At 39.1% G+C, this 26,156-nt stretch overlaps 2 long non-coding RNA genes across 2 annotated transcripts; one reads left to right on the forward strand and one right to left on the reverse strand.

The window, feature by feature from the left end:
• Window positions 1-1,998: 1,998 nt before the first annotated feature.
• LOC139793008 (uncharacterized) lies at window positions 1,999-15,289 on the reverse strand. Its single transcript, XR_011724459.1, has 3 exons — window positions 15,104-15,289; window positions 3,876-3,988; window positions 1,999-2,511 (listed from the first exon to the last, which is right to left on the reverse strand). It is a non-coding gene; the product is annotated as an uncharacterized lncRNA (long non-coding RNA).
• LOC139793009 (uncharacterized) lies at window positions 8,422-15,264 on the forward strand. Its single transcript, XR_011724460.1, has 3 exons — window positions 8,422-9,436; window positions 14,935-15,009; window positions 15,151-15,264. It is a non-coding gene; the product is annotated as an uncharacterized lncRNA (long non-coding RNA).
• Window positions 15,290-26,156: the final 10,867 nt, after the last annotated feature.

The following is a 26,156-nucleotide window of genomic DNA, read 5'->3' on the forward strand; positions in this document are numbered from 1 at the left end:
AAATACCTGGTTTAGCGAGCCTTTTAACTCTTGAAATATGTATATTTATAATTTGTCTCTGGATTTCTGATCTTGTAGCATTTACCTTGTTAGTGAAGCCAACCTTTTAATGACTCATAGTAACTCACAGGATCTTGTGGATGCCTATAGGTTTTAGAATTTGTTTTGTAAACTTTGGGGCACATTTAGGAGTAGATTACTACATTTAAAGTGCTTTGTGTTGTTCTTAATAAACAGATGAAGTCCTCGGTGCAAAGTCTTCTCTCTCCAACACCTTTTATTGCCTTTGATATCAGTTACATATTCAGAAGATGATATAACTTTAAAACTATAATTAGAAGAGTTTAATATGGGGCATATTATCTATAGCTGTTGTTAGTACCTGTAGCTAAAAAGTATGATTTGGTTATATAATGATACTAGGCTGGCAGAGAATCCCTGGAAAATAGACTTTCAGGTTTTGCAAAATATTGCTTACTTCTTTTGTGCAATTAACTGCACTTGCTGTATAGGAATTGAGTGAAAATATAATGATGTTCCATATTAACTTGATGACTGGGTATGAACAGAGATTGCCTATTTGCATTATCTTAATTTGTCAATTATCACATCCTTAAATCTCATAATTCCCACTTTCTGATGTTCACAATATTTGCTTGTGGTGTCCTAGGTTAAATTAGCTAAGAAGGAACATACAGTCCCCAGGAAATTTTAAAACTTATAAGCACCTAACACATGAAAAATATCTGACTTGCCTTTACCTTTAATTTCACTTCTTTTCCTTTTTCTTACAGTCCTTTGATTGCAGATCTTTCATGAGAGCAACAAACGTGGGGTTTTTACTCCCCGATAATATTTTCTCTTGGAAAAGAAAATCAACTCATCATAAAGCAAGCTTAAAGAATGCTTGCTTTAACCTGAACAAAATTGTTCCCTTTTTCTTCAAGTTATTTGTTCATTCAAGTATCTTTATCTGAATTGCTCTTTACTTACAGAAGTAATTTAAATCCCCTGAGCCCACAAAAGGTCAGACAAAAGCTTCTGTCACAGCCCTAATGCCCTTCATTGTATTTTTATGTAAGTTTTTCCAAATCAGGATGATAAAGCACCAAGACCCTAAGAGGATAACTAAAGATTGGTATATTATAGGATATTGTTGTATCTTTTTGTGATGAAATTATGTTTGCATATTTCAAAGACTTAAGATTTACAGAACATTAGCACATAAAACTCCTGCAAAGCAACATAAAGAAGTCAGAACAGGAAGAAAATGTCAGCTTTTATTACAGTGTGTTCTTAACAAGCCTTTTAGTTTCCAGCATTCAGGGAAGATCTGCAGCATTAGGTGAGGTGGTGTCATTGCTTGTGCAGGGCTCCATTTACTGATACACGGAAAGGATGAGTAAATATGACTTAACATAAGCTTTTCAAAAACTCAAAAAAAAGTGATTTTATAAGAGAAAACTGAAGGTAAACACGTTATATATGGCACAGAAATATGCAGTTATGCTATATCCTACCACCAACTGAGAAAATGTTACTAAAACTCTTCCTTCTGCTCTATTTCATCATAAGTAATTCATTTAAGTCCTTCCTCCTTCTAAAATAATAGTGTCCATGTTGTGACATGATATTCTAGTGCTATTCCAAAATATTTTGAGACTATTAAAATAAAGTTAGTGAAAGGAGACATAAAATTGTGTAGCCAACAAAATTAGGAATGATGGATGGGTTACTCAATTTTTAGATGTTTTATCTAGATCTGAATTATTTCCAAGCCCCCTGTTCCAAAAATAAGAGCTCAGAAATATAGGCTGGGACAGTGTGATGCATGAACCTTTTGTCTTTTATTTTGTTATAAGTATATGTATGTATATAAACCTACTGTGCATAAATCAAATATTATTATTACCAATTTTAATGAGCAGAGCAGTTCAATAGACAGATCTTTAGCAGTGGGAGTGACTCAACCGAGGTAGATTTGTTTATACAAGTGTCCTTGGTGTGTGAAATCTGCAAAGCTTGGTGTTTTCTTCTTGTCTTATGTCTCTAGGAACTGGTGTATAAAAGAAAATCACCAAATACCATGAAAATCATGATGCACTGACACGTTCACAGCACTAGAAAGTTGCATCACTTACTCACCTGCTGTCACATCTCAAACCAGCGATACCAGTCCTAGCTACCTGGTCACATTAAACCTCCACAATTTAGGGAACTTCAACTAAATACTAAAAGCTGTGGCATGTTCTCTCCATTTCCCACTTAGTTTCCAGTCAAAGAAAAGGTTTCAATGGTTGGTGGTAGAGTTACTCGGTTGGCTTGGTTAGAGTCTGTGGGATCTGTGGTTTGCTGCAGTTTGTAGTTTATGGTTTTCTCCAGGGGAGCTGTGTAACACAGACAGCGTGCAGCTGAGCCAGCTGAGGCTTTCTGCTTTTAATCACAGCTGATGGACAGTTAACTGCTGACACTGAACAATGGAAGTAACCAATGTTGAGGAAAGTCCAGGGACTATAAAAGTGAAGAAATAAAGAGCATTTAAAAAAATGTTTTTATAGGGTGAGATGAAGGAAGCACAATTTTCTCTTCAAATTTAGGGAAATTTGATCTGAATTGATCTTATGCTCACAGAACTAATTTAAACACCACATGTCTTTAAAAAGGTCAAGCAAAATCATATTTCTCAAACTTGATAGTCTTCATAAGTTACTATGTATTTTAATGTCTGCACAGATTGTTGTTGGCTCCATATGACATGCAAAAAAAATGTCCACAGTCTATTAAAAACAGGGAAGGGACAGCAAAATACAGTTTCTTTAATGCATAAAATCTGACTAAAAAATGGAACAGGCATGAAAAGGACTTGATGCAGAAGCTGCAGGGTATTTTCTAATCTCGAATAGGTACCTGATGGGAATTACCTTCTGATGAAGTGTTGCCAGACAGGAGAAAAGATCTGAGGATTAGTGCTGCAGCTGGAGGATTGGTGAAAGAGAGATATGAAAATAGAGGGCAAAGGAAGGGAGAGAGGAGGCAGTGAGGGCATTTGGAATTCATAGACACCTATTAAATGAGATGACGTAGAGAAGAGATGCTTGAATGACTTGGATGACCCAAAAAAACATATGTCAGCAGGTCAAAATGGAAGAAGAGATCTAGTGGAGGAGGAGCAGATCTGGAAAATGTCTAAATCCTTGAAACGGACAAGAAAAGAACAGACAGAAATAGACTTGTTTTCTGGAAAGAACAGGAGTTACTGCTCTAGAAAAGAGGGGAAATGCAGCTAGCCAGGGAACATAGCAGGAGAGATAACAGTGTAATAAATATAGGAAATATAACTGTGATGGTTGAAGAGATCTCTGAAAATCACCCAGTCCACCTGCTTAATTGAAGGAGGACTTTTCAAGAGCTGATCAGGTCAGCAATGGTTTTATCTAGCCAAGTCTTGAAGAACTTCAAGGATGGAGTCAGACTCTCTCCCCCAGTGCTGCACCATGCTCTTACCAGACTTTGTAATGTCCAGCTGGAACTTCTCACACTGCAGATTGCTGCTACTGCCCCTTACAAAACTATCTGCAACTACCACAAAAAGTTTGTCACCTCTGGGTTTCCCATTCAGATAGTGGCAGGCCAGTATTAGCTTGCACCTTATTTTCTTCTTCACCAAACCAAATACATTTCTCCCCACAAATGTGAGGAGATATGCCCATGGCTGCTTTCTGTCTTCATACCACTTTTTTGGGCTCTCAACTTTCAAGTTTCTCAGCATTCCTTCTGATCCATTGTGTGAGTGAAGCAGGACACTATGTTCCAGAGACAGCCTTACTGACACCAACTAAAGGGTAATAACTTGCTTTGATCTTCTAACCACTCACCTGCTAATACAGCCCAGTATTTGTTCTATTTGTGAAAAGAGTGTAGAGTTGTTTCTTCAGTGGAGGCAACTTGGCATCCTCTGTCATCCTCAGATGGCATCTTACAGAGTGACCTAGATATTGAAAGGAAAAGGCAGAGAGTTAAATCTAACACCAGGGAGAAGCAGGTCAAAATGAGTGAAGTTTCCTTTTTAACACGCAAGAGTCACAAGAGTAGGCCTGGAAACAAACCAAATGTCTCCCAAGAGGAAAGATGCTGGCAGTGAAAATCTCTTCATCTTCTTTTAGAACAAATAACACTGGTAGACTCTTTCATACATTTCCAAAAGATTAAAAAGACAAGGTAAAATTGCAAACTCAGGTTGTGCTGAAACCAAGTCTATTTTGAATTGGAAGTGACCTCTGGGTGATATCTGGTCTGAACTCTTCTCAAAGAAGGGCCAACTTTGAAGTTGACTCTAACCTGGAGTTTAGATCAGGTTTCTCAGGGTCTTCTCCAGGCAAGTTTTAAATAGCTTCAAAGATGAAAATTCTACAACCTGTTTCAGTGTTTCACCAATCTCCCAGTGAAAGCATTTTTTCTAAGATTCAATCAAAATTCCTGTTATTGCCACTTAGGACCATTGCCTCCTACCTTTTCACTGTGTACCAAGAAGAAGCTGTCCTTGTTATCTTATATTAGCAGAAGAGCCCCCATTTAGCTTTGTGTGTACAGGCTGAACAAGCAGGGCTCTATCACCTCTTTGCATGCAATGTGTCCCAGCCTCTTACTCATCTTGGTGGCCTTCCAATGAGTTCATTCTGGTATGTGCACATCCTTATTTTACAGGGAAACCCTAAAATGAACACAGTACATCAGATGGGGTCTCATAAGTACAAAACTAAGGACAAAACCCAGCTAATTTGACTTGCTGGCCACGCTTCCCCCAGTACAGATGAGGTTAGCCTACATCACCACAAGCACATAGGGAAATCTCTGATCCTTTCAGAAGAAAGGCAGTGGTGTCTGTAACCAACAAAATTAAAACAGATTCTAAAGGCTGCTTTTGGAGGAAAATTTTGGTTACACTGGTTCAGTCACAGCCACTGAGAATTTTTTATGAGAAGAGGAATCTCTGAAAATGGCCTCCACTTCATGTTGGGAGTGCTGATCTTCTTCCTGACTTAGAGGAGTTCTAAAATAAACACTTTAAGCTGTTCTCATATTTACAGCACTGTTTAAAATGTGGTGTAGCTGCACATGATTACTTCACATCTTGGAAGCAGCCTGGCTGCAGCAATATGGAGCACAAGATAGGTTTGCTTGCACAGCAGGGAAAACTGCCATGGATATTCATGTTAATTTCAACACTTGGCAAAAGTGCAGGGGAAGAAGAAAATTGGTTAGAAGAACTAAGATGAAATCACCACATCTTCATCCACTGTCCTCCCATTCAGTTTTCAGAAGATTTAAAGTATTTAATACTTTGCTGTAACTGCACGGGGAATTACAAAATAAAACACAGATTGAGGCTAAACAAATAAATGTCTCAGAAAATGGGTTCTTCATTAACTTATCTCCCAGTCCTTCTAAGCATTCCCTTCAAATCTGGAGCATTTGTGTGTTGCTGTGGGGTGGCAGAGATGGTAACTCTGCAGTGCCTTTCCCAGTGTGTTCTGGATTCCCTTTGCCTATTGCTTCATGTGTGATCAATATGTGCAAAAAGTTATTTCCAACCACAACTACAAAGAGCAAAAGTTCTCAGAGTAAAAGTTTCTGCTGTTACTGTTTAAACACAACATCTTGCATTTTAAGCTGTTGCATTTCATTTGATGAGTATTTTTTCACTGCTTACAATTATACATCTATATGATATTCCAGTCCTGATTTGGATTTTTGGTGCTTCCTAAGTATTTGACATCAACATATTTAATGCTGCTTGTGTCATGACCATTAAAGTAAAATTCTAATATTGATGAGAAATACAGGCACTGATGGCTTCTACCCTAGTACTGTTGTTTTACCACCCTTAGTAGCCACTATGGACTTATATATAAAAACAGGGGAGAAAAACACGAGAGGGATAAAAGAGCTTGTTCAGCTAAGGGACAATGCTGGCAGAATAACAAATAGCTGTGAAGTGACCATAATTAGATTTAAGCTGTGAATTTAGAAACAGGCTTCTGACTGTTGGAGTAGTGTTATTTTGAAACTGCATCTTAGTAGAAGTAGTGGGGGTGTAGGGGGGCAGACAACTTCTTTTCAAATAATACTATTCTGTTCAGGTAGTAGAACCCTACACTTAGTGTAACACAAGGCACTTGAAACTAAAGATTTTTGGCATCTCCACATCTGCTTTTACCGAGATAAACATAAATATGACACTACCTCCTTGAAAGACAGAGGGTAGGCAAGGTGGGCTTTCAGCCATCCATTTTTAATCTGGAGAGTGAGTACTTTCCCATGTCTGTCTTGGGCACAATTGTCACTTCCCAAAGAAAATTTTGGTTGGTGGGAAAACCTAATCAGATTATCAGTCATTTTTCAGACAGAGTAAACCCTTTTGAGTGAAATGCCCAGACTGGGGCCAACTTTTCCTGAAAGTAGTTAGCATGACACTTTTTAAAAAGGCATGGTTTTAAATTACTAGTAAAGGAAGTTATTATATCACAGTTGAAACTGTTAATATAAAGTCATATTATCATTATACTTTCTCACTTTATCAGTGCATTTGTTTCATAGTTTTTTAAAAGGTGCCCTGGAAAGACTGAATCATAGTTCATTTTCTAATAAAGCACAAACAGTGAACCTTCAGGGTTTAACATCTCCATATAAATCTGATCTATCACATTAGTCTTTGGTATCTCATGACAAAAATATTTTTTATTGTGCTGTAATCATTGTGCTGTGATCATAGTTCTATAAAGTTTGGAATTCCTCAGTTTTGCACATAAAGAAGGGATTGATTGCCTTTGGTAGGAGTGGTCAGCCAATATTTAGAGCCTCTCTGCAATAGGAAGAGAAATGGGGAACAGCTCAATAGTGACAATCCTGGAAATTTACAAGTATATATGGAGCATCCCGTTTTCTAGGAAACAGTCAAAATAATTACTATGAGGCAGATTCTTTGTTCAGTAATCAAAATCTGCCTGGCTTTCCAGAAATTTTGCTCCAAACAGCCCTGAATGTCTTGCTCACATATGTATGCCCTTGACATCTCTTGCTTTCTTCTGGGTTTCTACTCCTCTCATATGTATGCATCCATAATCAGTCTCCCAGCACCCTGGGGACCTTCTCCATCTCTCTCATCTTCTTGAATTGCAACCTATTTAGTTAGTTACTTAGTTACCACTCCCCAAAGGGGCCCTTACGTGCTCCTTCCAGTTAGTCTGTTGAAAAGCTAGTTCCTATTGCCCTTTTCATTTTGCTTGTCCATAAATTAGAGGCAGCATCTATTCTCAGCACCAAAAGCGCTAAAATTCTGCTCTGTAAAAAACCTAATCTGTGACCTATTGTTCTCATATTTGCATTGGAGTGACTGTCAGCCTTGTCCCAAGGGCTGGAGCAGGGTGAGGATAGAGCACCCATTCACTCCCTGTTTATGGGAGTGCTGTCCAACTAACTTACTGGGTTGCATGGTAATCGTGCCAGTTTCACAGCTGCTGAGCTTTCTTCATCAGCTGTAACAAGAAATCAGTATTTGGCAGGGAGGGTGAGGGAGTTAAATAAGAGAGATTGGACAAACTGAAGAAGGATAGGTCCATTGTGATTTTCAGTAGAGTAGCCCCAAAGAAGTCTCTGATACAGGATCTACATGGAGATATGTGAGAATATTCCTGTGTAAGGTTGCCCTACACGTGATACGTTTCTGGTGAAACAGTCTCACCAAGCAACCATTCTGACCTTCTGTCACAGGGCTAGATGGATTTTTGATCTGTCTGATTATGGCAATTCCAGCACAAATAAAGGAGAAGAGAAAGAGGATGGATTGTACATGGAAGATAATACCAGAAGCACTCAGAGTAGAAATTAAGTGAACCAACCTTTGAAAAACCTTATGAAGAAAACTGTCATCCTTCATTCCCTGCTGTTTTGAGGTCCAGTTCAGCAAAATGCAGAAGTTTTTAATGGACAACCAGTGCCACGTTAAGAAGGGTTTCAATTCAATTTTTTAAGTGCTGTGCTTTATAGTGGGATATGTAGTCTAGATCAAGAATTTGTTGAGATCACTCTAGAGATTCCTGGGTGAAACCTGCTGGCTAGTGCTCTGCAGAATGTTAAAAAATATGGACAAATTATTGGGAGATAGTAAAATGTCATGTTGAATTCTCTGCATGCATTCTCTTAGCTCGAGTAAAAGTGAAGTAGCCTGTACTTTATTTGAGAGGAAAACTACCTATGATAGTATCCTATTTGCAGGAGAGAAAGAATGTGTGTATGGATGATTAACTCACAGGTACTGATGCATAAAAATTCATTACACTGTGGTACCTTGTTGGTGTGTCAAAGCTGTGTAACTTCAAACTGATATTTTGTTACATTTTCCTCATTAACTCTCTGCATTGAACAGATCAGGTATTTGTATCTTGAAGTCACTGAGAGAGCAAAGCATCAAATAATGGTCTCTGAGACAGCAAAACATAAAATGATGACCTTTTGAGATTTTGACTGCTGGAAGAATTATGAGTGTTAGTAATTACTTACTTTATTATGAAAGTTGCAGCAAAACTGATTTACGTGTACTCTGGCAGGGCATAATATCTGCAAAGCTTGTGTCCACCAATGCTAGCATGCATTTAGCCTGTACTTAGCTGCATTTCATTTTTGATCAGCATTTCTTTTTGCCTAAAACATTCCAATTTTTTAGCAGCACCCTTGAATATGACGCACAACATTAGTCAGGGTCACAGTAAATCCAGGCTTTGAAACCTTTTGAAATAAAACTTCATGCTGCTGTGTATAAATACTTGTAATAAAAACCTCAAGGCATAAGATACTGCAGTGATGCTATCATGCCAAAGCAATGATTATTTTATAGCTGGCCAAAGTAACACTCAGATCCCAGAAGTTCCTGATTAAACAGAAAGCTCACACACCCTCACCACTCATATCCTAAATTATTGTCAAATTACTATTGCCATAAATAACACTCCTGGCAAACAATATCATATTAATATTACTTTATGCTTGCATCAAGTATGGGAATGAAGGCAGTCAGTGAATTAAGTGTATCTTTATTAATCAGTGTCAGGAGGAATGACTGAGCACTTAGCAGTGAAGTACATGATACGGAATACTAAACTTTTGCCCTTTACTACAGTTCATGGTTGTGACAAAGTAATCAAAGAAATGAATCAAGAGAAGAAAACAAATAAACTACAGACCAAGCTGGAAGCTGAGAAGAAAAAGGACTGCCCAACAGGCTTGATACAAAGACTCACTGACTGGATGTCATTGCAAAGGCACTCTCAATAATCTCAGAAAGGTCATGACAATTGGGAGAGGCTCCTGAGGACTGGAAGAAAGCAAATGTCACTCCTGTCTTCAGGAAGGTCAAGTTGGAGGATTCAGGGAGCTACGGGTAAGTCAGCATCACTTCAGTCCCTGGGAAGCATTGCCAAACACATAAAGGACTAGAAGGTTATTGACAGTGATCAGAAGATCATGGGAAATCATGATTAATCGTCTTGAAAGCCTTCCATGATGAGGTGACTGGCTTGGTGGATAAAGGAAGTAGTGGATGTGATTTGTCTTGACTTTAGTAAAGCTTTTGACATTGTGTCCCATAACCTTCTTGTAGGCAAACTGACAAAATATGGGCTAGATAAAGGGAAGAGTGTGGTGCATTGAAACTGACTGAACTGCTGGGCATGAAAGAGTTGTGATCTGTGGAACAAAGTCCATCTCAAGGCCAGTCATTAGAGTGCAGTGTAGCCCTGGGTTGATTACTGGAGCCAGTACTGTTCATTAATGTGCTTCATTAATGACCTGCATGACTGAACAGAGTGCATGTTCAGCGAGTTGGCAGATAACACAAAACTGAGGAGAGTGGTTGATTCACCAAGGGGATCTTCGCATGCTGGAGAACTGGGACAACAGGAACCTCATGAATTCAGCAAAGGAAAACGTGAAGTCTTGTCCCTGGGAAAGAATAAACCCATGCACTAGTACATGCTGGGGCCCAACTGCTTGAAAAGCAGCTTTTCAGACAAGGACCTGGGAATGCTGGTGGACAAATTGACCATGAACCAGCCACAATGCTTCTGCAGCAAAAAGGCCAGCAGTGTCCTGGGATGCATTAAGAAGAGCATTGTCAGAAGGTCAAAAGGGCTGATTGTTCCCCTCCACTGAGCACCACTGAGAACACATCTGGAGCGTTGTGTGGAGTCCCAGGCTTCTCAGAGGCATCAACATACAGGGCTGAGTGCAGTGAAGGGCTACAAAGATGATTAAGGGACTGGAACATTGAAGGAGAGGCTGAGAGACTGTTTAGCCTGGAGAAGAGAAGCCTTAGAGGGATCATATCAGTGTGTATAAATACCTGATGAGCACTAGTAAAGAATATGTAGCTTGAGTCTTATCAGTGGTACCTAGAGAAAGGACAAGAAACAATGGGACAAAATGAAATATGCGAACTCCCCCTGAATATAAAATCTTTTTTACTCTTAGGGTAGTTGAAGCCTGGAACTTTCCAGAGAGATTGTAGAGCCATCATATTTCAAAAGCCAACTGGACACAGTCTGGAACAACCTGTTACAGTTGCCTCTGCTTTGGGAGGGATGAGGGAGGCGGGGGTGGAAAAGGTGTGATCCCTTCCCACCTTAACTCTTCTGAGATTCTGTGACTCAGCAACATCATGTGGTTTCTGAAGATCTCCATCAGTGAATGGAACCAACAAATGATGAAGATATTAAACAGGACCAGTCCCAAAACTGAGCACTAGGGAACACCACTGGTGACTGGTCATCAACTGGATTTGACTCTATTGACTTCCAACTCTCTGGGCCATGCCATCCAGCCAGTTTTTAACCCAGCAAATATATGTGTCTATGCCATGAGCCACCATCTTCTCTAGGAAAATGCTGTGAGAGATGGTGTCAAAGGCTTTACTAAAGTCCAGGTAGAGAGGTAGACAATGTCTACAGCCTTCCCCTTGTCCACTAGGCAGCTCACCTGGTCATAGAAGGAGACAAGGTTGGTCAAGCGTTTTCTGAACCCATGCTGTCTGATCCCCTGGCTGTCCTGCACTTGCCATGTGAGTGCACTCAGTATGAACTGCTCCGTAATTTTTCCAGTCACCGAGGTCAGTCTGGTAGGCCTGTAGGTTCCCAGATCCTTCTTCTGCCCTTGTTGTAGATGGGCAACACATTGGCAAGGCTCCAGTCATCTGGGACCTCCCTGGTTAACCAAGACTGTTGGTAGATGACGGAGAAAGTCCTGGTGAGTTCTCTGACAGCTGCCTCAATATTCTTGGGTGAATCCCATCCATCTCCATGGAATTCTATCTATACAGATGCCAAAGCAGCTCACTGACTGATTCCTCCTGGATTACTGGGGGGTTGTGCTGCTCTCAGTCCTCATCTTACAGCTCAGGGGGCTAAATAACCTGGGAGTGGCTGGTCTGACTAATGAAGATGGAGGCAAACAAGGCATTAAGTATTTCAGTCATTTCCTCATCCTTGGTTGTAATGTTTCCCCATGTATCCAATAAAGGATGGAAATTCTGTCTGGCTCTTTTTTTGTTAATTGTTTTATCCATAAAAAAACTTTTCTGTTGTCCTTTATGGCAACAGCCAGATTGAGCTCCACCCGGGCTTTTGCCTTCCTAATTTTTTTTTTTCTCTATATGACTTAACTGTGCTCATTCCAAGATGCTTGACCCTTCTCCAAAGGAGATAAACTCTCCTTTTTTTTTTGCTAAGTCCCAGTAAAAGCTCCTTGTTCGGCCAGGCCTGTTGTCTTCCCTGCCATTTTGTCTTAATTAAAGTATAAAAGCTTAAAGCTTGAAAAGGACTCTGAGGCCATGCTGAAGATACCAAATAAATTGTAGCCTTAATCACAGAGTTTGAAAAGGGTTTCGATGAACATACATTTGTTAAAAAGACAGATTTAGGGAACACAGGGTTAATTGTATTCTCCTACTAAAAGAATTTGAAATGTTAAATAATTACAAGAACCACCATGTATCCTGTTCCTTGAAATGCAGATCTTTTTATGTATGTTGGGCTTGTGTGCCTGTTTAGAGGGTCAATGCAAGACAAGAAACTGTAGAGAATAAATAACTGTAAATTGAAGACAAATTCCTAGGGAAATAAATAACTGTGACACATGGAGCCCAAAATAAACACGAATGAGGAACATACAAAATGAGGAACATGAGCTTGTAGTATTTACTTCAGTGTTTGTTGAAAAAGTGATGTAATTGTAAATGCTAAGTCAAAATATGTTATAACATGAGAGAATATCTTCACAATGAGTTAATGATCAGCCTGTAGAGTAGGCAGTTCTTACATGCTCTTCACTCTAATGATCTTAACAGAAACAGCTGAGGACTCTTATTTAGTAGAAGAAATATAAAATGGAGAAGAATCAAATATAATTGCTATTGGCATGTTTGATGCAATTACAGGGGAAAATATTATTAGTAGGAATGAAATACACGGCTTGATTAAAAATATAACATATAGAGAAGGACCACAAATAAAGCTAAATGCATTACTATGAATATACGCATATCAAAGGAAAAATCTCGAGCAGCAGAGTGTCCAAACACTGCTCCTTTTGGAGCAGTGGAGGGATGAATCTTGCCTCTAAAGTTGTGGGAAAGGAGAATCTTGTTTAAAAGAAAAAGCTCATTTGTTGGTTGCACAAAAAGACAAATTCCTGATAGAAACCTGTTTGTTTTACTACTAACTGAAAGGGTAATGATCCCAGCATACGCACAAGAAACATTCCAAGCAAATTGAGAGCCAAAAATTAAATGTGGACTCAAGGCTAATTTCACAAGACTTTGCACTGTGCTCCTTGTATTGCCTCCCAGTAGTTGGCTACTACAGCAGACTTTCTGGATGCCTTGATCTGATGAAGCCAGATGAGTGGAGTACTATAAATAGCCCTGTGTCTTAAAGAATGGGGCTGTCATTATCTTTTTGTATATGCAAAGGAACTTTGGGAGCCAAAACTTCCACTGTCCCTAGACACTAGTGGAGGCAAAGCATGCCATTTCCACTATTTGCAAATTAGGTGCATTTGCCTACAGAAATTCTGGGAATTCTTTACATTGTTCAGGAGAGAGAAGGTATGAGCACACATTTAAGCTGCATAATGAAACACATAAGGGTCTTCTTCAAGCAACCTTTGAACCTAAAGTGTGTGAGACCCAGACTTGATGATGGAGATAGTGAGTAAATGTAGATTGAATACAGGCAGTAGATTAAAATAATGCCCCAAAATGCTGTATGCAATCTACTGTGCCATAAATGTACACACAAAACACCTGAAAGTGACCAAACTGAGTAAAGCAAAGGTAAATCTGAAGTGCAGCCGGAGGCAAGCTACTTTCTTGTATCTGATTGGGAATGTCCCACTGAAGGAGACTGAAGAAAGAGAGCTAAAGAACAAGTCATCCTAAAGCTTTACCTTACTTAGATCTGATTAAATTTTGTCTCCTTGCTACAATTAGAAAAAAAAAAAAAAGTCTTTGATTTTGTTACCACTTTTGTACTTTTATTTTTCCTAAACAGATGAGGTAAACTGTCTCAAGGATCAAACTAAACATTATACACACATTACTGTAATGGAGGAAGCAATACAGGGCAAAGGGGAAAATGCAAGGAAAGTTTGGAGGAGTATGTCACAATCAGACCTTGTGTAACAGATGTAACTCTTTCGAAAAGACTGGAATTGTCTCAGAGTTGAGTTTGGTCCTGTAAGGTTACATTAAGAAAAACATCATGGTAGACTGTTTGTAGAATGGACAAAATATTATTCCCCCTGTTCAGGAAGCTTGTAGTAAATACACACACAGATGGTAATCCACAGATACTTAATATATATCACCATTCCAGCTTGTACAAACGTATACCTAATTACTTGTTTATATGTTTTGCATATCACCACTCAGTAATGTTTTATGTTCTTCTTCCAAACCAAATACCCAAATAGAATGTGAATTAAGGGGGATTTGTCATTGAGATAGATAATATATATGTCATACAGACATCTAAATCCCATCAGGTTGTAAAGAAATGTGGAAAAAAATCAAAAGATGCTCTTTTTTTCTACTTTTTGGTTCTTTCATTACAGCTTTGTTAAAAAAACCTTCCTGTATGGCGTCTTTGGTACCTCCCTACACATAAATTTCTTTAAATGTTATGGGCTTTAGTCCAAATTTTTATTCCTTTCCCTTTTGTTGTTCAAAACAATTGACATCAAACTGAAACATGAAAGAGGCTGTAGAAAAGGTTGTTTTCCCTACATGAAGAATCACTGCAGTATTACATTTTCTAAGTGAATATAATTATTGCTCATCTCTCACTCACATGCTGTATTCTACATTTGGATTTTAGGCAGGTGAAGTTATGCTACCTGAGCTGGTTAATTCTGTGTTCACAACCTGGCAGCACTGTGATCTTTGTTATTGTCCACTAGATACTTCCCCTCCTCCACACGCTACTAAAATCCTTTTTAAGATCAGTTTTCTGGAGTCCATCTGGCATTTTCAGGCCCCTGTTCCAACTGTGTTTTGCTGCTACACTGCTGGGACAGCCCATGAGGAACTCTGCTTTCTTACATACACACACAGACAGAAGTGCTTTGTGTTTATACTCCTCGGCATATTATCTATAATCTCATTTCAAACATGTTAATGCTAAAATAAGACTTCCAACTACGACTTCTATTTATACACTTAAAGCTTTCTCAATCCTAGCTTTATTGGCTAAAGACATTTATAAATAACATACCCCAGGCAAAGTTCTCTAATGCTTCATTTAAGAAACATTAGTAACCGTGATCTGTGGAAATTAACTGAGATAAATTGTTGCTTTTTTAATATAGTCTCTTTTATACCCGATTTAGGTATCAAAGACTGAAACACTGGTAATATGTGTGAAGCATTTGAAGATGAAATAAGAAACAACCATTAAAAATGAGGTTGAATTTGCATTGTTTTAAGCCTGGTCTATCCAGACTAATACCTTTAAACCTGCAGTTCTTACTATGCAAAAATGAGGGAGCCAGTACTTACTCTTGGTCTCCTCGTCTTACTTTGTTCTTTGTTCTTTGTATAAACAGCCAAACATTCCCTGGTTTGGATCTTCTGAATCTTGCCTCAGTGTCACTCATCTGGCTGATTAAGAGTGAAACTTCCTCCACCACCTTGTTCTCCAATCTTGATTTTGTGTAACCTACTCAAATGCCCATTTATATCAGAGCAGCTCTCACGTGCTGTTTGAAGCACTTGATGTCTCATGTTCTGGGTAAGGGCCATGAGCTGCTGATTAAAAGTGGGCAGATTAATGAACACAGCAATTTATTTTGATGGTGAACTGAAAAATCGATTCTCAGCAAATCCTTGCATAATGGTACCCCAATCACTAACACTGTCTTTAATGAAGGACAGAACTGGACAGGAGTTCAGCCATAGTCTCTGTGGCAACCAAAGAAAGGTAAAGTGTTAGAATTAGTGAAGCCTATCTTGGAAACCACTTTTGTAAATCTGGTGGTATTTTTCATACCCAGTTTGAAATTAATCATCAAAATCTTCTCTGGTCCAGGGAATATAACAATTGGAACAGTTTGTTCATCAGTTTACAAGTTTTCCATGAGATCTAGGGCAAACTAAATAGCTAATAGCCTAATCCTCAGTTCTCTATTAATGAAAAATAATAGTGTTTGAGGGCAACTAGTTTCAGTGAAGATGAAGTATTCTGATTCAGTGTTCAGTATTTAGACAGACTTCTTTTGCTAAGTAGTAGCAAAATTCAGAACTTCACAGAACTTGAGATTTTTCATATGAAATAGACATCAGTGACAAGTCAGTTATGTAACTTACATAATTTGTGCAATGAAAAATTATGCAGAAATTCCTTTTCTTTAAACAGAAGTAGGAAAAAAGAGCAGAAAGGTCACTTCATTAGACTGTTCTGCTCTGCAACAAGCCAACACTCAAATAACATTAAACTTCCCACAGCCTCTTTCTCTGTTCTTGAGAAAGAGATGAGGAGTGATGCCATGCCAAATTCAGAAATACCTATCGTGATCAAGAATATTTGTGTCTCACTATCTTTCTGTTCATGATTACTTCCCCCTCAGATGAGGCAGATGAATCAGACGTGGTAAATCACTACCTTGAACATTTCAGGATAAAACCAGCTGGGCTGCCCTAAATCCTAGCTGGTGATAGTTGATGGCATCTAGGCGAGTAGGCACTGAAGGGAATGAGGGGTGTGCACAGATTCTTTCACTAAATCAGCTGTATGGCAAATAGTTTCTTGGTGAAGAGTCATTAAAATACCTGGGGATAGGGGACGAGGAGCAGGTGCTGCCATTATTTCTACAATTGCTTTTGTCACAACTGAGAAACTCTTAGCTGAAGGCTCTGCACTGCTCATTGAGAAAAAGAAGATGAGAATGAGCATCCATCTTCCTTTCTGAGTTCCCTTTCTCCTGATTTTGCTTTCTGCTGGGGTCGTGTAATATAAAGGAACTTTAAGGTTCCAGATGTCATCCAGAAAGGAAAACATAATTTTCTGGTCGTAGCTAATTAGTGTTTGGCACAATGCTCTCCAAAGGGTTATCCTGCTTGTTTACATTTCTTTAACATTCAGTGGACCTAAAATTCTTCTGTAATATCTTTAACTTCAGATGCATTTTACCAATTAGCATTTCAGGTTTTTTAGTTCAGAATAATTATTTTCCTTATTTTAATTACTATGCCAATATATTGCAGTTCATAATTAGTACTAAAAAGTTAATTATACAACATGCAGCATCTATTTTGCTACATAATTCTCTTGTAGAATCAAGTTACTGACCTTTTTCTCATTTCATCCTATTTTTAGTGCTCACTTACAGCATTTGTCAGTGGAACTTAGGAACTTTCTAAGAGTCAGATCAATTGTTTTCTTGGTCTTTTTCACTATGATTTCTTACCTTTAGGAAACAAAATCCAATTAAATCAAAATGAGCTGAAACAAAAATCAAAAGTGACTGGGTTTATAGGCCCATTTTCCCACATTACTTCAGATGTTATCTGTTATGTTCATACCACAAATAATCAGGAGGAAAACACTTGGAGGGTCACATAGGTCAATAAACATCTGGCTTATGAAGTGTTGCCCTGCTGCCTGTATTATGTTGATAAAATTACTTTAGTCAGGAGAAAGACATATAAAGTACAACATACAAGTGGTAAATTTTCTCATCTTGACATATGGAAGATTTGCATGTGTAATTTACAGCGGCATAAATCTCAGTATATCAAAATTAAATTCTATCCAAAAATCTGAAAGGAAAAGAAATGTATTGTGTGTCTTTCAGTAGTGTATCTATATTTCAGTGTGGGTATCGGGTCCTCTGTGCATTGAGAGGAGACCATTCCAGAGTGCTTTATTTCAAGTTTGCTTCAAGCAAAACATACAAAGACACTGCTTTTTCCTGCTACAGAAACAATTTTAGGCTGCTCTAAATGTCGATCAGCAGCAGAACCCCGCAGCTATATGTATTCTCATTCTCTTCCCCAAATTTATCTCTTGAGTTTTTGTAAATATTTGAAATTCCTGGAGAAAACCATCTTCACCTGCAACCACAGAATATTTGAGGAGAAAGTGCTGCATTGTGTATGTTATCAGGAATGGCATGCTTAGGTTTCATAGGGCAGATAACTGCCTTTGTGATAAGCAAGTATTCCTATTTTTACAGTTGTTCTTTGCACAGCTTTCATGTTCTCTTGTGGTGTTACTAAACATTTTGCTTGAATAAAAACTGGGATGCTCACTTGAGTTTTGGAAATTTTATGTATTAGAAAAAAAATTGCTTTGAGCTTGATTTTTTTTTCCTTTTTTTTTCAAGTACAATTCCAATTAGCTTCAAATAAGGCCTTCACAGGTCAGCTACATGAGCAAAATGAATGTATGATTACAGAAAGAGATTTCTGAAACTTCCCTTGGCAAGGGACATTTATCACATAGCTGAATAGAGCGCTGTCTAGAATAGACCTGTGAAAATAGGTATTGGTTTTTGAACTCCAGTTATTGTGTGACCAAAGTGCAATAACATTGTCCAATATGTTTAGGTGGCATTCTTTTGCCCATAGGAGAGAAAACAAAAATTAGTAGACATGATACAAACAAGGATAGTCCTGCATTAACTTAATTTTATTGCAGTTACCACAAAATTAATCACAAGGCATGTGCCATAGACCAGTAATTTTTTTTTTTTTACATCATGCAGGATGGATCATTTTTCAAACAAAATTAATGGTCAACCTCAAATGAATATTTTTAGAGACGGTACACACACTGTAATGAAATATTCCCAGCAAGACACTATGGTCTGAGATCATCTCATGTAATTTCTCAAACAGAAAAAACATTCACTGATGTTTTAGTATAGGTCTTGGGCAATTGTAAAGTAGATATTTACCATGAAAGGCAATAATATCCTCAAGAAGTGCTCAGCTGGTGTTTGTTAGGTAGGTTAGACCCCAGTGTAGTCAGTTGCTGTCTGATGTGACCACTTCTCATCCTACATTCCAAATAACTCACCTCATCCATATTTATGTGCCCACTTTCTCAGTTTTCACACAGTCAGACGAGCTCATAAAACTGTCCTGAACACCTCCTTCACATCCTTCAACTATTCCAAACAGGTGTGGTGATATATCTGAATTTCATCACCGTTGGCCATGGTGGATTTGCTCTGTACTTCCTAGAGTACTTAATTTTTTTACCATTCTCTGGACTGCTGCAGGTGTGTGCTAAATGCCAGCAGCCAGCAGGGACTATCTGTGGAGAAGAAAGGCCAAAAGAGCCTTCTGCTGCCAGCTCTTTTGAGCTGTCAGGATGGCAGAGAGTAGGGTGGGCTCCTGCCCCTGCTCCGTATGAAGGAGTGGCATGCAACATCAGCAATCTTGGTCCTTTTAAGCTGCCCTTCAGGACACACGCATGGCTATAGGTGTTGGTTGGAGCAGTTGAAATGGTATCTCTAAATGGTTCTCAGTGCCATCATTTACACCGTGCAAATGACTGGTCTTGGTGATGACTTCTGTGAGTGTCATGGTTTAGGCCCCGTGGGTATCAGCCACGCTTTACCTCACTCACCCCCCACTGAGGGACAGGGAGGAGAAAGCCCATCCAAGGGCTCCTTAATTGAGACAAGGGCAGTGAGGTTTTCGGTAATGGGCAAAAACTAGAGACACTCAGTTTGGGAAGAAAAATCCTCATTTAATCTACAAGGAGAACGAGAACACATGACCAGATCTTAACACCTTCCCCTCAGCCTCCCTTCCTGCCGGTCCCGGATCCCTTCCCTGCTGCCTCCCCCTCAGGGCACAGGGGAGGGGCAGGGGGGGTTTAGGGTCAGTTCCCCACACGGTGTTTCTGCCGCTCCTTCCTCCTCAGGGGGAGGACTCCTCACAGCCTTCCCCTGCTCCAACACGGGGTCCCTCTCATGGCAGAGAGTCCTTCACAACCCCTCCGACATGAGTCCTTCCCACAGGTGCAGTCCCTCAGGCACAGACTGCTCCAGCCTGGGCTGCACACAGAGTCGCGGCTGCTTCGGGAGCAGTCACCTCCCCTGGCACGGGGTCCTGCATGGATGCAGATCCATATATACTCCACCATTTTCAGGCTTCAGTTCCACATCTGCTCCATTCTGATCCTTGACAGGGCTCCTCCTGATCTGATCCTCCATGGGCTGCAGGGAACAGCTGCCATCTCTTCACGGGATGCTGGGGGAACCTCTACTCAGACACCTTCTCCCCCTCCTTCTTCACCGACCTTGGTATCTCTGCTCCTCTGGTATTGGTCTCGCCTCTTCCCCTTCTCTGAGGTCTTCTAGGAGCTCGTTTCCCGTTCTTTATTATGATAACCGCAGGGGTGCACCCATTATCACTGATGACCTCAACATTAACCAGAGGTGGGGCTGAACTTTTTGGAGCTGGGGGAACTTCCAGCAACTTCTCACAGGAGCCGCCCCTGGGGCTCCTCCCCGGCTTTCAAAACCAGCACCACACCAACCCAGAACAATGTGTGTTAAAAGTTGTGATCGAGCTTGAAAAGAAGAAAGCTTTGAGGCTGGAGTAGAGAAACAGACACTTTCTATATATTTGGAGGCCTCTTCCAGGTCACTGAAGCCGTGTTTACATGTCCTTGCAGATTTAGAAAACCTCGGGGGTCCCAAGGGTGCCTCTGCACCCTGTGCCAACTGTCTGTAACACATCTATCAACAACATCAGCATCGTTGGCCCACTGATAAGCCAGCATTTCAGGAACCAGATGGAACTAATTTAAATCTTATTTCTGATCCCAGTATTACTGAAGAGCTGCTTCTGATCTAATGCTTTCAAAAAAATATTTTGTGAAAAATGGTTGGCATGGACTTGATGACTCTGAAGACACACGGTCATCCTGACTGATGTTATTACGTATGACCCGTTTCAAACTAATTTTTTACTATTCTTAAGACCATCAAAAGGCTTTGTTTGTTTTTTTTCTAAGCTTATACCTTACATAGTGTGTGAATTTCATGCTATACAAATTTAAAATTAAAGCATTACAGTATGTACCACTACTCCAAATTAGACTCTTAAATCTACCTTTAGGCACTTAAATAAATGGCCAGGTTTTCATATAATTAAGCACTTACCATTCCCATCAAGTTCAGTAGCAGAGATTAAACAAGGCACGGGCAGCAACTTCAAGATAGAAAGCATAAAGAGAAGAAATTTTTACCTAGTACTGTATCAACCTAATGCATATGCAGAAAGAAGATGTAGAAAATGAACACTTAACATCGATTCTGCTAGTTAAGGGGCTTCCTGTTCATCTGTCCACTAGTTGGCAGGCATAGCAACGAAATCAGCTATCTTGTGAATGCCTCCCTGACTGCCTCTGAATCTGCAAAGACGTCCTAGCAACTGAGTGCCAGCCCTGCACCGTGCAAATGCATCTGCATTAATAGGATCAATCAATCCTGCAGGGGAGTTTTCCAGTGGCTGCTGCATAAAGCATTTCAGTGGAAGACAGTGAAGCAGCTGATGGGCTGGGATACCAAGGTTAAAAGTGAAAGTATTTGCAGGATTTAGTTGTTTGTTGTGGGTTTTTTTTTTGTTTGTTTTGTTTGTTTGTTTGTTTGGGGATTTTTTTTTTTTTTTTCGTTTGTTTGTTTTAAACAAACAAAACAAAAATACAGACCTAGAAATCACATTATTGAATGGGTAGCATAGAGATTTTCCCTCTTCCCTTCAGGATCCCTTTCCTGAGGATTATGCAACTGTACAAGTGCCTGCAGATGCTCAGAGTGTGCTCGGTCTTTTGATGGATTAAATAGGTCACTTCAAATTTAGGAATAATAGGACCTTACAGATCAAGTTCGCAGTACATTAGTATTCCTGTTTTGAGAGTGACCAGTCAAAATTGTCAGAAATTGAACTAGCTGTAATGTAAAAGTACAATTTTTTTTAAAATGTCTTATTCCAGATACTATGTTTTCAGAAATATGCTCTTGCATATCAGCAATTTCAGTTGACCTAAGAGTCAAGGTGGATTGTTTTAGTTTTTCCTTTTGCTTTCTGTCTATGCATCCTACATATAACAACCACATAACATTTATTTTGGAGCAAACTTGTTGTTCAGCCAGCAAACCAAGAAATTAATCACTCAGCTCCCATTTCACATAAACTTTTAATTCCACGTATATACAGATTCACAATTTCATTTTCAGTCTTGTGTGCATTATCTGATATATTAACATGCTTTCCTAGTCTTCTCCTACTCTTTCACTTTTCTGTAGCTGCTGGAGAGACTTTTGTTGGAGCTTTTTTTGTACTGAAGCAAAACCCTGTCAACAGAGTGCAAAAGCATGTTTAATGGCCTCTAGCTGGCTGCAGATGCCCACATTTCTGAATAGTACTCAACATCAGAAAACTGAACGTACTATTAATTAAAGCTTTCTTTTCAAATGATGCCAAAATAGAATATTTTCTAGAAAGACTGCACTTTTACTCCAACATGGAGTAGGATGAAAGACATTTACTCTGTGATTTCATTTGCATTCTCTGAAGTGACTCTGTGAAATGTCCTTTAGTAATAAAGAAAGTACTTGTTGCTGAAAACCTAAAACAAAGTATTACTTGTCAGTCTCCATACAGTGTATCTGCAAGAGTGAGTCTTGCATGCGAAAAATTAGTGCTGGTGTGAAGTAGGACATGTAAGGTCACACACTTAGTGGTTAGAAGATACTTAAAGGGGAATTTTTTTCCAACCACAGTAAATCTTCCACACCAAATATCTATTTTATTTTACAAGAATATGTTAGGACTTATATTTGGCATGTGAAAGAGGTGTAGACGGTACTGAATAGAGCTAAAGAGACTGAATTACTTTTTTCAGTGTTAAAAAAAGAACACTTTTTTCAGTTTTACAATGTAACACTGAATTTTACAGTACTCTGTTTTGTACCTCTGCATCCCTATAATGCTGCATGAAGATTCTTTTCACATTGTTATTTCCTTTATGCCTACGTGTATATGTGTATCTCAACAAAATTCTAGCAAAGTGTAAATGATTGGTGAAATGTATGGAATATATTGCTTATTGTCAGAACGAGCAACTGTAAATTTAGGATTACACAAGTGACATCCAAGCTGTGTGGAAGGTGTGCTTATCCCAGTTAGCCAAGGTGGGAAATAAGCTGGTAGGTGCCTCTCCCCACACTTTGACACCATGTACTGTGCTTTCATTTCCACAAACATAAAGCTGAAAGGAGAATAGGAAAATATGGTCTTAACCTTCACAGAGCTGGGATGTGACTGCAGCGTTAAGCTGGGACCCACTGGCTGGGGGGACCACCCAATAACCACACAGCACTGAGGGCTCCAGAAGCAGCTCAGGGCAAGGAACTAGGAAAACCCCTTTCCTGCAGTTCAGAAAAAGAGTAAACAAATCTATGCAAAACACCCAAAGATAGGCTGGCTGGCATTCTGGCAAAGCTTTTTCCTGCCTTAATCTCTATCTGCCTGCTCTTGCCTGCCTGCATGAGGAGAATAAGTAATGAGTCAGTGGGGTCTTTGTCTCCTTTTGTACTCTGTTGAGAAGAGTGCTGAGGAACATATGGATACCTGCTACCCCTCTGTCCTCATTACATTACTACATCACTTCCAGGGTACTAGGGGAATTCTTTTCTGCCCTGTATTCTGTCATACATATTATTTTAAATTATTAAGTCCTGTTGCTCTTGCTCAAGGACTTTTATAAGCTGTAGGAGAATGCTGCAGCTAAACTTTAAAATCCTTAAAAAAAACCCCAAACACAAAAAACCAAATAAGCTGCCACAGGTTTTTCTGAGATCAGTCAAATTCAAAAAGCTTGATTTGTGAATGGTCATGCACCTGGATCTTTGGGGCTCTATTAGATTCTGAGCTTTCTCCATGGTGCAGCTATCCATAATGGAACTCTCCCATTTCTACTGTAGATTCTTTAATGCTTAAAAAGTTTATATTAATCCTTTGCCTTGCTGGAGAAATATTTCCAAAGGGATGACAGTGAAACACTGGAACAGGTTTCTCCGAGAAGCTGTGGAGTGTCAGTCTGCAGAGATGTTGTGATCCTGACTGAAGCAAGCATAGCTGGCCCATTTTGAGAAAGGAGTTCAATCAGGTGATCTCCTGGGGTCTTTCCATCCTGCATTACTCCATGGTTCTACAGAAAAGCAGTTTTGTCTCATTAACGGGTTAAAAAATTCCTGAGGTACAAAATGTTGTAACATTCAGATATGTTTTTTAAAAATGTGTTACTTAATATGAGTCTTTGAATGAAATGTTGTTTCTATACAGATTTTTAATTACTAGGTTAATTAATCTAGTAAATATATTACTATATTAGTCTATTCTTAGAGTGACAAAAAATCATATTCTCTGGCAAATTCCAACCTCTGCAACACTGAAGTAGATTGATGAGTTAATACCAAACTAAAGAAGAGTAGAATTTACCCCACTGATTCAAATAAGTTATTCTGAATATTACCATGCATGAATTTTCCTATGAATTTTTCTATACAGATTTATAATAAAATTATGGCTTAAGAAATAAACCATCCATGCAGTAAAGAGGGCAGTTCCAGAAGTGAAGCCAGAAGAGAAACCATAGCTGTTATTTTCCATGTAGTCAGACAATGATTTGTGTTAATTTGTAAACACTACAACTGTATTCTGTTCCTTTCTGGTTTTCATAATTTCATTCATGAGATACAGGCTACACAAGATTAGAGAAGACTCTGGGGTACATGAAGTCTTATTCATTTGATGAACATCACTGGTGTCATGAAGCACAGGAGTGAAGACTGAGGAAACCTGGGACATAGAGTGTCTTTAGGCTTTACAGGACAAAAAGGTCTCAGATGAAACACTGTGTTACTTATTTCTAAATCTGAAAACTCTACAAAATTGCATGGGAATTTAGGTCTTCTAAATTAGTGAGACTGGTGATAATACAGTAAGTGAGAACACATGTCTTTAACTATAGAAATTAACTTACTTGCAAAACAATCCTTCTTTTGGAAAGATCTAAATTCTTTCTAGAAAAGAGACAGTGAAACAAACCAGTCTCTACTGGCATGGGGAATGCTGCACTAGTGTCATCTGTTGGATGTTTGATATGGTATCCATGCTACCTAAAGCAGGAACCAGCAAAAAAATCTTATTTGGCGAAGAGAAGCATTACACCCTTTTCTTTACCATCTTATTCATTCTTGCAAAGGAAACAGAAGTAAAGTGTTTCTAAATCAGCCCTCTAAGATCCCTTTCCAGACTATTCTAAAGATCCTATATTTGTGGTTCTGTTGAGGCTTACTGAAATTTCTCTCTCACCCAATGAAATAAGCAAAAGCAATTATTATTTAAAACTTTATACATACTTCAGGGAAAAACAAAGATTTTGGAAAAGTTCTTCAACTGTTTTAAATTGGTTTACATCCTTTGGCTTCTGAGTTTATACTTGGTAATATTGTACACGGGTTTAGTGCTATCAAATAGTCCAATTGGAAGCATTAGGGTTACTACATAATATCTAGCACTGTGATATGCTCTGAAGGTGTCAGTATCTGGCATAATTATCCAAAGAAGTAGTGTAGTTATGACAAAATAGACATGTCTTGGCCTGAAGCATGGACCTACCTTGCCTGTGCTTACTGCAGCTCCCTATGAGTAGAAGTAGTTTTGCTTTCTTTTGTAGGAACCTGCCACTGGGGAAACTTGATGATTGTGATTGCTCTACCTTGGGCTGTTAATAGCACCCAAGAAGATACTTGTCTCCCAGCCAGCAATTGCCTGGTGGATTGTAAGGATGCAGAGAAATCATCATTTGGCTTGTTAAGCACCTTTAATGTTGAATTTGCTCCACTTCTAGCATGGAGTTTCTGAGCAGATGTCCAGGCTCCAAATCAGTCTCAGACTTCTAGCCCATATGAAGTATACTGCAAACAGAAATATTTACATAGTGTCTTCCAGTGTTGCTCAAGGTAACTCAGATTACCCTAAGAAGGAGCCTATTGTTGCTCATTTTCAGTGTTTCTATGCCTATGCTGGATGACAGCCCTCCCCCTCTTTTGGCAGTCTGCATGATTCTCGTGCTCAGATGCCAGCCTCATATACATAATATATAATAATTTGCTTCCACTAAAACAAGCAATAACTGTCCAGCATTTATGGTGGTAGGTAGCTGTTGGGTTTTATTTCTGCCTCTGTGTTTAGGAAAATCAAGTCAGAACAGTACAGTGGGATGTATTTAGCTCTTATATACCTTGAAATTTCTGGAATGTCTTCTGGTTCCCACAAACAAGGGAGGAAGTATGAGAAAGAAAAGTATTCAATCACAGCAGATTAAGTTGGTTGGAAAAAAAACAGTGTTTTTTTTCTTAAAATAAGTTATTGATTGGCATGAGACTATGGCTGAAAGTCATGCCTTCGGAAAGAGTTCCTTAATACACCAAAACTGCCAGGAAACTTGCTCCTTGGTGCAACACACCACAGTGATGTCCTTCAGCCCCAGATGCAGCTGGTGAAAGGGTCACTGACTGGATGC

This window comes from Heliangelus exortis, chromosome 2 (assembly GCF_036169615.1).
Source record: "Heliangelus exortis chromosome 2, bHelExo1.hap1, whole genome shotgun sequence".
NCBI lineage: Eukaryota > Metazoa > Chordata > Aves > Apodiformes > Trochilidae > Heliangelus > Heliangelus exortis.